This window comes from Aplysia californica, unplaced genomic scaffold, assembly GCF_000002075.1.
Source record: "Aplysia californica isolate F4 #8 unplaced genomic scaffold, AplCal3.0 scaffold00477, whole genome shotgun sequence".
NCBI lineage: Eukaryota > Metazoa > Mollusca > Gastropoda > Aplysiida > Aplysiidae > Aplysia > Aplysia californica.
In genome coordinates this window covers 192,764-202,204 of record NW_004797747.1, presented here as the reverse complement: position 1 = coordinate 202,204, position 9,441 = coordinate 192,764, and the positions used below count along the sequence as shown (strand labels likewise).

The 9,441-nt window shown below is 37.9% G+C and overlaps 1 long non-coding RNA gene across 1 annotated transcript in view; it reads left to right on the top strand.

Moving 5' to 3' along the window:
- Window positions 1–814: 814 nt before the first annotated feature.
- LOC118478298 overlaps window positions 815–9,441 on the top strand; it is a 52,475-nt gene continuing 43,848 nt past the window's right edge. Inside the window, exons 1-2 of the long non-coding RNA XR_004858945.1 lie at window positions 815–2,058; window positions 4,561–4,771. This is a non-coding gene — a long non-coding RNA (uncharacterized LOC118478298). The remainder of the gene's footprint in view (window positions 2,059–4,560; window positions 4,772–9,441) is intronic.

Below are 9,441 nucleotides of genomic sequence, written 5' to 3'. Positions count from 1 at the left end.
GGGGGAGATCGTAGAGTTTGTCTGTGAATCCTTTCCAAAGTCGACAGAGTTGGGGATGAATAATTGTGGTGTGGTCTAGGACTGAGAAAGCCTAGGGTGGGGCACAATGCAATACCGACGTATTAGTAGGGAAAGAGCATGAAGAGTTCTACTAAAATGTGAAATTTCATGGATAATATATCTAAATTTCAATAGTGTGGCCTATCGATTGTTGACGTCAATCATTTGGAATCATGGTCAGTTAATTATGACTTTTGTAACCTAGCTATAGACTCTAGAGGCGAAAAATTTAGTAAGTAAAGGAACCAAATTGTGTTTAACTCATAGCGTTCGTTAAATTTTAAATGTAGAGTCTAGATCTAGTTCTCATAGGAGTAAAGCAAATTTTTTAAAAAGCGAAAAACAAAAAAAAACAAAAAACAAAAACAAAAACAAAACATTTTGAGTTTCGTTACATTAGCCTACCGAAGACATTTTCTTTAATAAAAATCCAAACCCTCCCCCACCCCCTCCTAATCGTGAGATTCCCTCCCTGCCTCTTATCCCCATTGCCTCGACCTTCCGCAGCTCTTCCTGTCATCGTTCATTTCTCTCCCTACCTCCTTAGGCCTAGGCCCTAGTCCTGACCTAATTTTCCAATGTATTTCGTGACCTAACGGTCCCGTCGGGGTCAAGGGTAGCAACGGGACACATTCCGTGTGTTTCTGACCTCACTAATAATAGGGAAACCAGGTGTAGTAAAAGGTGGAGGAAGGAGGGGGCAGTGGGAATGGGGAAGGGGGAGGGGAATGGGAGGGGAGTGACTGTTGTGTAGAGAAAAAGTGATCCAGCAGCTCAAGCCCAGCTAGCGCGACGCACACTTTGTGGACTCCACACTCCATACACACACACACACACACACACACACACACTCGCTTTACTTTGGCTACTAGATCTAGATCTAGAGCCTAGATCTACTACGAGATCTGACGCGAGCGAAACAGCTGTGGCGACTGACGGAATGGAAAGTAATAAATGGTCCCCGAGTTATTTCAAACTCTGAGATCTGTCATTGGATGATCAAGTGCACTCCTTTCTGAGGAACAAATTGTTTAGTTTTGCTGATCAGTGCATATTGTTTTAATTCATGTGCGATAGGTAGAATCTTACGATTTGAAACTTTTCTTTGGCGTGTTTTGTGTAACGGCTGAGCTTGTTTTGGGGATTGTTTTGGAGGAAGGAAATGTAAACCATCTAGATTATCTAGATCTAGATCTAGCTAGAGATCTAGATCTAGATTCTAGATCTAATCTAGATCTAGATAAAAGAAAATAATTACGCGCGAGAGCGAAACTCTGATTTATCAGCATTTTTAAAATCTTTTTATTTAAGGGATGGGAAGTCCTAATACGAGAAACAAAATTCATGAAGCAGAATAATTTCACCTTGATCTAGATCTAGATTAGGTCTATGCTTTCGAAAAACTACAGCACGAACCGAGGATTGCACTCTTTTTAGTCTTTTTACTTTTAGCTCTTCTGAAAGAGAGGTAGGCCTTGCTTGAGTCCCTACTTTCGCTTTCTAACGGAAAAGGGACTGATTTTTATTCCGTAGCGTAAAAGAGTTCTCGATAACCTGCGCAAAAATAGCGCCGCATTGTCGACTGCCGACACGGTGACCTACTTTCTGCGGTTGCTTCGAAATCCCTTCACGACTTCATGTGTAAAAAACCAACCCCAAAAAACCAACAGCCACACATACACATTACCGCATCAGCTGGATGTTTATCTTAATTTTAAACCAGGTAGGAAAATCTCACGATAAATAGGACTGAACTAGGTTATTTGTGTTGGCTTTTCACGTCTCTGACACAGTTAGTCTAATAGTTAACGTGAACGCAGTGAAACCCCGTAGTCGAATAGCACACAGAGCCAGTATCAAGGAATGTGTTGTGTGTAAGCCTACTGCTCCGGAATTATGTATTGTGTGTTGGCACGGAGTGAGGCAGAAGAAGTTACGACGGACTAATTCTAGGCTCTCTGTGGCTGCAGGGTTGACTTTGAACTTTAAAAGCATTCGGTACATTTTATGCAAACGTCTCATAATTGTTTTAATTTGTCTGTTATTATTGCAAAATTAAATTGTCGCTGTCGTTTCAAGTTTGTAATAGGCTAGATCTCTAGATCTAGTCTAGATCTAGATCTAAATCTAGATCTAGTATTTAGAGAATCTAGGCTAAGACAGCCTAAGACATTGTAGACTAATCTAGTCTAGATCTATATCTAGATCTAGATCTAGAAAGATAGATCTAGAAATCTAGTATAATCTGAAATTATGGTTACTGCTTAGATTGTAGCCTATTATTGTGCTTCTCCTTGCAATCCACCATGTTGATGTGTGTGTGTGTGTGTGTGTGTGTGTGTGTGTGTGTGTGTGTCAAGACAGAACTGTTGTTGCACATCTTATTGTGATGTAATGATGTAATGACAATATATGACGAGGTGTGCTGGCGATGGTAATGGTAGGTTTGTTAATATTTTTTTAAAGCAGCTTGGCTTCTTCTCTAGTCTCATGACATAGATCTAGATCTAGATTCTAGATATCTAGAATCTAGAGTCTAGATCTAGATCTAGTGGATTCCTAATCGTTTAGGTTCTGAATCTGAGTTCATAATTTCTTCATTGGACTGTCATGTTGTGGCCTTGGCCTTGGCAGATTGACAGCTGTGTTAAGTTTAGTATAGAGGCCTACTGATGTCATGTAGTTAATAAAAGTAGGTTTCATTGAAATGGGAAGAGTTTTAGTTTAGTTTTAGTAGAGGTTTTACGGCGCTTGCAACTGATGAGCGCCAGAAGATTAGAGGTGTTAGAAGAGAGTAACTAGATCTAATAAAAAAGAAAAAGGGTCCAGATAAGGACAATAGATGTTTGATAGGAAAGAAGTAAGCAAACCACACCAGAGCACCCGCCAACCAGCCAATGCCATTGCCAATGGGCAGAGTTTTTATTATGATTTTTTTAGCTTGTTTGATAAAAGCTTAAAAAAAGGCAGGCAGAGCTTAAAAGTGGGCTGGGCTATAAAAAGGGATGCGCTTTTCAATTTAAGTTTGCTGATTTAGTCTCTAGATCTAGTTCTTGATCTAGATCTATAGGCAAAGAAGGAGTAGCTAAAGTTTATTTAGATTGTACGTGATAAGGGGGAAAGTTGGAAGAGTGTGATTGCCAATGTTAATGTGGGACTCATACTCATGGGGATTTAGTGTCTTTTCAAAAGCCAAAGATGTTGTCAATACATTTACAGTAACATGGACTTTCAATGTGAAAGCTCTCCCCCCACCCCCCCCCCCCCTCCCACCCCCCACAGGGCTGCCCAGTTTGTCTTGTCACAGACCTAGTGTGTCTCAATTTCATTTAAGTATAAAAATTTGAGTATTATTATGACAGTAATAATTTTACAGCGCTTTAAATATTAACTTTAACACTGTTGTTGTAACTAGTTTTTTATTCTCCACCTTCAAATTGGCGGTGTAGGCATAGTCCCTCTAAAATGTCAATTTAGCTTGAGTTGTTCAATATTTCTTCCTTTTTGTATGCAAATCAAAGCATATTTAAATTACTCTGTAAAATTTCAACAATCAATGTTCTTTCGTTAGAAACAATTGAAAAATAAAATTCAATTCATACAATCAATAAATCATTAATTTACTCTTTGAGAGTGTCAGAGATAACTTCCATCATGCAGGACACAGTCGAGGTCTGTGACAAACTGACATGCTCCCCCCCCCCCCCTCCCAAAAAACATTTTTAAAAATCTGGAAAGCAATGTAATTTCCTCAATATGTTGAATAAAAATATACATTGCACAACATAGTGTGAGCATTGATTTTGTAGAATATAGTGCATGATCCTCCCTCAACAGCAAGTTGTTTTCACTTTTTATAATAAGTAGGCCTATATTATTTTTAACCCAGCAAAACATTCAGAAACATTCTTAGCTTCCTTGGGAGCATAGTGCAGGCAGCTTAAAAGCGCTCAAATACTATCAAATTGACAAGATCTTTGGCTGTTTTTAGCGTGGTACCTATTCCCACCAGAGTGAAGTAAAGAGAATTTGTGTTTTTTTCAAGTGTCTTTGCCAAGGACACAATGTTGGCCCCTGATGAGGTTTGAACCCACAACCTTTCAGTTTTCAAGCCCAGTAGTATTGTTGAATGTCGCTGTGAATTCAACTCTTTTACTTGTCATCAGTCCTATAACATTAATTAGAAACACTAAATTCACCTTTATAAAATTTTGCTATACTTTCTTAGCTGTTGCTTTAAAAAACTCTCTGACCTGAATCAGATTAGAAAGACCGTATATAGCTACAATGCCCTGCTTTTTGCTGGAACAACCTTTCAGCTTCGTTAGACCTTTTGAACACCCACTGAGAAACCAAAGTATCATATATATATATAAATTTACTCTATTTCTATGCTAAAAATGTTAATTGTATAATAATAATAGGGCCTATCTCTATTAATTCATTAATTTGTTGTGAATGTTCATTTAGACAACAGTGTGTTTTGTTTTTAATCCACAGGTCCATGTCGCTATCAATCGCATAGTGGATGCTTACGTGGAGTGTGGTGGCTGATTCTGAAATCGTAACTGCTGTGCTAATTTGTGTGAAAACAACTCTGTGATGACCCTTTTGGATTTGTATTGTATGGTGGCTTTCAAACAAAAGACCTGTTGTTGATAATCTTTCTGGACAAAAGGATTTGATTCTTATGTGCAGGATTGAAGTCAAGGTGAGTCTTCTATCATTTAATCTTTGTTTAGAGCTTCTTTTTTTATGCATGGGGAACAATATAATGACACAGTGATTTATTTACAGTAATTATTTCTTTTTACGAGATAGTTTTACTTGCTCAATGATTTCTTGGTGTGCTAGTCCACTTGCTGGCCTAGTGCGATAAATGTGGTCTTCCTGAAAAGTTCTGCCTGATTGACCTTGGGTATAAATTATTTTTTCTTTCAGTCTATCACAATATTCGTCGAACCTTGTGCAGTTTAATGTTGTAATAATAATAATAATAATAGATAGCATTTGTATAGCGCATATCCCCGCTCAACAGCAGGCTCTATGCGCTTTACACTATATTATTACCCCAGCAGACCATAGAACACTCCGAAACATTCTCAGCTTCCCGGGAAGCATACAGTGCAAGCAGCTGATTAAGCGCTCAAACACTAACAAACTAACAAGATCTTTCGCTGTCTATAGCCGGGTACCCATTCCCACCTGGGTGAAGTGAGGAAAATTTGTGTAAAGTGCCTTTCCCAAGGACACAACGTCGGGTCCCTGACGGGATTCGAACCCACGACCTTACGGTTGCGAGTCCGAGAGCCTAACCACTAGGCCACCGAAAGTAAAAGTAACTAACACTCCCACATCCTGATGCACGACATTAAAAATATAGGGGGAGGGGGAGGGAAGGAGAGAATGCCTGCAGTTGTGCAGCAGAACTTGACTTAAAAATTATTTTTTTTAATGATGAAATCTGCATTGGTTCCTTTTCCTACTTAATTTCTTGCTTCTTCTGTAAACTAGGCAACAAAAGTCATAAATGGTTCCAAATGATTAACGGATGTCACTGATCAAGAGGCCAGGCCAGGCCATGCCATTGAACCTTGAAGATCCAAGGAAGTTCACATTTTGGTACATATATGAGAAATCTGTGGTTAAAAAAAGATTTCACAAAGGTGCTCACAATCACCATGAAAGTATGGTTCTTCATTTCGCTATTATTAGATTGTTATTATTATTGTTAAATTATTATTTTATTCATTAGTTATATTATTATTATTATTATTATTGATATTATTCATGTTATTAAATTCTTTTTGTAGTTGTTGTATACAATTTGATAATGATCATCATTATTATCCGTATTGTTTAAAAAATAACAATGATAAAAAATTACAAGCACCAAAGCATTTTTAATCCAATGACAGTCCCATGCCTGTGTAAACGCAGAGGGAAATGTTTAGTAATGTGGATTCTAGTAGACTGTCAAGTGGGACATTTGTGGGACTGGTCCGCTAGTAGACTGTCAAGTAGAATCTTAGAATAGTTGTGAAACATCGTTGTAAATGGCCACGTGGACAGGCGCCTGTTTTTTTCTCCAAGTGGCTTCTTGTGTACTAGTACAAGTCACTATTATTGTACAGTACACTTGTCGCTTTAGATCAACTGTTAGACTCAATATTTATGATAAAAGTGCTTTGTTGTACTTGTAGTAGCAGAAAATATTTAATTTATATTTATAATATTGAAAACTAAAAGAGCATCATGTTGATTATTTTCATAGGGGCGTTTAGTCTTAGATAAAACAGTTGATTAGAATTTCTTTATTTTACAAAGCATGATTCAGTGGCAAACGACTATAAAACAAGTTTTGAAACTTCTTATTTTTATGTAAAATCTTTGTGAGCCCTACATTATTTCTTCCGCTTAAGATTTTAAGGGAAACAATATATATTTTAAAACTTTTGATTTAGTATTTTTTTAACCAGCTCCTGGGAAAAAGTTAAAGAAGAAACTCTATTTTCTTGCAGAATGCCTGACAGTTCAGGACCTGACAGTTCAGGATGTTAATGTTTCTTTTGACTTTTGTACTACTAAAAAATCATCAAAGCTTGCCGTAGCCAAAGCTTTGGGCTCCTTTAAACTTTTGTTCTTTATAGGAAGGACTTGTTAAACTCTAAATTATGGTTTACAGAATATTATTATGCTTTCAAATATTAATTTACTTTAAAATAGATAGAAGGCCCTAAAATGCTACCTTTACTGATCCCTGTGAGGAGACCTGGTTTAAAATAGAAACACAAATATGGTGCATGGATACAACATGTACTAAAGTGTATGTGTATGACATTATAACTTACAGACACAGACAACCAACAAACAGGCCATTACTGGTTGCTAGCGTCCGGTATCCTGGGTTGTTTGGGGTTAAAAAGCATGTTTTTAGCTAGGGTTTTATCGTGTCTTGCTCTTGAAAGGACACACCTCAGTGATCACTCATCAAGGCCGAACATCGACGTCATGCTTGACCTTTAATGTGAACCTGAACTCACTGGCCTAACCACTTGGCCAGGTAAAAATAAAAAATTCTGTTTCCCTGCTGCCATTTTTAAGAGATAACGGGAGACAAAGTAAATTACACTGGTATACAATTGAAATATATTTAAATATGTGCCCTTTTTCCAGGCTCCCTTACTTTGTAATTTGTTGGTTCACATGCTCAGACTGACATAGACTGAAACTGACCGATGTTTATATTTGTCATGCGCAGGAATATCCTTGAGTTCAGTGTGGTCAGCTGTTATTTTTTATTAAGGTCAAAACAGTGCAGTTTGTCATCTCAGGAATTTTTAATAGGGGCCTAGAGTTTCTAATTCTTGTAACATAGTAATCATACATTCATTGTTGCAGGGGGCTGCCTCCTTATAAGAGTTGTAAAATCAGTTTGGTATAATCCAGAACTTTCTTTTACATTGTATATGATCTGATTGGGTGTAACTGAATTATGTTTTTAAAAAGATTGATGAGAGGACTCTAGAATTTCTAGAATTACAATTGTTTCTTCTTAGGTGTCCTCTCAGCGTTTGATGAATCGAATAGCTTCATTTGATGACACCGAATTATGGATTGATTCAACTTTGTTTCTATTATAAGGCTATCATTCTTGTTGGGTATATTTTCTTGAATGCGGTGCGGGCGTTTTTATTTTTCAGTGCTGTGTTCTTGCTGGTTATGTAGTAATAATAGTGTCCATAAAGCTGTAATAACAGTGTTGAAAAACGAGCTGTTCCGAAATAGTGGTATTGATCGTTTCCAGTCCGTGCCCTGCTCAAATGGAAAGTGGCAATCTGGTGGATCGTATTTGTATTGAAGTAAAATAAATTACCTTTTAAAATACCTCATTATTCATGGTGTAGTTGATATATTTGCTAAGGCGCCAGCGCTTGTGTGTGTATGTATGTGTGTGTGTGTGTGTGTGTGTGTGTGTGTGTGTGTGTGTGTGTGTGTGTGTGTGTGTGTGTGTATATTTGTTGTCTTTGATCTTGCTCTGCCTTTGCTCTCTGGGTTTATGTCATTAACGTATCGACTAATTGTGAAAACTGTTCACACATCCTCACCCGACCCCCTCTCAGTGTCTCTCTCTCCCCCCTCCCTCTCTCTCTCTCCCTCCATCTCTCTCTTACTATATTTCTATTATCAATCGATTCAATCCGGCAAACAGAAGAAACAACTCTTAATCTGTCCCTCTCTCTCCCCCCCCCTCTTCTCTCTCTTTCTCCTTCTCTCTCTCTCTCTCTCTCTCTCTCTCTCTCTCTCTCTCTCTCTCTCTCTCTCTCTCTGTCTCACTCATCCCCCAAACGCTCGAGGTCGCACCCACTGCACGCACCCGAAATTACATAATTTGTGTTGAGGAACGGTGGACCAGTGACTTCAAAGCTCCTTTTGGACCAGTAAAATATGAGGTCCCGTTTAGACCAGTTGCGTTCACCGATTTCCTGCTTTAATTTTGAAATCGATTTTTCATGTTGCATCGTATGTTCGCCAAATATGCTGTCTTTTAGAATAGATAAATTTGCCATTCTAAAGGCCTGCTGTGGTTTTGCTGTCCTCTGCTTACCACGTGAAAATAGAAGTGGGACTTCATGTAGCAAGATACATATTTTTGGTTTTTATGTAGCTTTGCCCCTGGGCAATAAATGTCATTTGTTTGTCCGTTTCTTTAATGTACGCATTTGAAGCATCATTGAAAGCGTACGTAGTGTGTAAATCACCCCCCCCCCCCAAAAAAAAAAAAAAAAAAAAGTAAAAAAAAAATACAAAATATAAAAAATCCCATGGGATAGGCTAGCCCACAAACGCAGCAAAATCAGAACAAAGCATTCCCAGAGTTTGGTATGTCGGTAGAATTAATCTTAGATTCGAGGTTGCTATATATATAAAACTGTAATGGTTCTTCCGCCCAGTAACTACCTGGCGGGACTAAATTTACCTGTTTAACTGGTTAAAAAAGGGATCGGGTATTACTTAAGTTGTTCCCAAAGGAACACACCAAAAAATCATAATAATAATACTGTTCCGTGGAGAAAGGTCTCACTTTTTTTGGTCTTCGATTTCAACTCCGTTTTGATGAACGTAAACTCTTAAAGGACGTGTAGCAGACACTATGTCGTCTGATAAGCAGCAGACAAAAGGCAATGCTGCTTCACATTTTGAATCTAACATGCACACATCGAAATATGAATTTGCACCACAGCATGTATGTAGTTGCTTGGCATTTTAAGTTTCAAGTCCAGGATTTAAAAAACAAACAAACGATAATAAAACAACAAAACAGTAACAAAACATTCAAATGAATTACGAAATAAGGCTTCCGTTTTTATTAACCCCCCC